Source organism: Macaca nemestrina, chromosome 14 (assembly GCF_043159975.1).
Source record: "Macaca nemestrina isolate mMacNem1 chromosome 14, mMacNem.hap1, whole genome shotgun sequence".
In the NCBI taxonomy this organism is placed as follows: Eukaryota; Metazoa; Chordata; class Mammalia; order Primates; family Cercopithecidae; genus Macaca; species Macaca nemestrina.
The window spans coordinates 78,720,009-78,721,461 of record NC_092138.1 but is presented as its reverse complement, the minus strand read 5'-3'; the positions used below and the strand labels follow the sequence as shown (position 1 = coordinate 78,721,461).

Here is a 1,453-nt window from a genome sequence, read left to right as displayed (position 1 = left end):
TGTCTCCCATCACTGCTACTTTTAAGACAGAGTAGAGTTTCAGAATTGAGGCAGGGCCTTTCAAAAGATGATCAGCTGATGTTCAAGAGGGAAAAGGCTCATTCGTGGAAGAGCCAATGAGATGCAAGAAAGGGATCCTTCAGCATCAGTTTACTGATGATCAAGAGTCCTCATGTCCTTTACTGGTTCTGCATTAACTGATAACAGAAAGTGCCTCATGAAGGAGCCAAGTCAAAAGGGAATGAGGGTGAAGGTGTGTGGACACTCACTCTTGGCCGGGGGCTTCACCTTCATTACCTCATGCAGTCCTCTCAATAACTCTGCCAGGGAATGGCTATGATTTAATCCATTCCACAGACAAAAAAAAAAAAATTGAGATCAGGAAGATTAAGTAATTTATCTCCGGTCTGCACAGGCCTCAGAGGCACCCACCCTGCCTGAGGAGAGGGAGGTCATCACGTGAAGTTGCAGCAGCCACTGCCCCTTCTATAAGATCTAAGGGCTGGGCTGCAGCCATGTGCTACTGCTGGCAGGAACAGAAGGATCAAATCATATTTGTGACCAAAGAAGACCACAAAACTCCAAGCAATGCAGAGCTGGTGGCTGATGACCCCAGTGATCCCTCCCTAGGAGGAGCATGGATCGATGCTGCCAAATGGGGACCTTAACTGGCACTGCCTCTTCCTTGGGGGAATGGCCAACGGCTCCTAGAGGGAACAGCTCAAGGCAGCCTTTTCCTGCTTTCACCATAACATGAGTAGGTCAAGGGATCAGACTGTGTAGACCAGTTCTGAGCCATTCAGGAAGGCAGGCAGGAATACCCAGATCTCTATCCCCAAGAAGGGGTGGAAGAGGTAGAGGAGAAGCCAGCAGAACATGTAGAAGAAACAGTTCCCAATGAGGCCACTGCAACCAAAGAAGAGGAAGGGTCAAGTTAATGAAGGCCACACAGCTGTGGGCTCCAGTCCTTTCACTTCAGAGTAATACAAATCTTTTGCAAAAGACCTTTTAGTCACCCTCCAAGAGAGCCTCTTTCCCTCTGTTGTCCTGTGCACTGTAATATACAAAATCGCTTATTTTGATGATCAGAGGTTTTGGCCTCTTGACACATACACTGAAAAAAATGGGAGTAGTAAGTGTGCGTGTCCTACCTAAACCTGTCAGAAAATGTAGCCACCACTTTTGAATTCTTTCTCAGATTGCCCTGAATTTGTGCCACTTTTAAATAATGTGCTGATTTTCAACAACTAAAAGTCATTATCCAGGAATGTTCCTTGTGTGTGAGCAGATTTATTCTCCTTCATTATATCCCATTTAGTAGACTGTATACCCCTTTGCAAAGTAATGCAAGTAATAGAAACACAAATATCTTCCTTTAAAAATGCTAGACTGGGGCCCTGTGTACTAGAAGAGGCCAGATGTTCAAATACATCTTTCCCCAAACCCATACTGA

At 45.5% G+C, this 1,453-nt stretch overlaps 1 pseudogene; it reads left to right on the top strand.

The window, feature by feature from the left end:
* The first annotated feature begins 397 nt into the window (after positions 1–397).
* Positions 398–1,167, top strand: LOC105481042 (mitochondrial intermembrane space import and assembly protein 40 pseudogene; annotated as a pseudogene).
* The last annotated feature ends 286 nt before the right edge of the window (positions 1,168–1,453 follow it).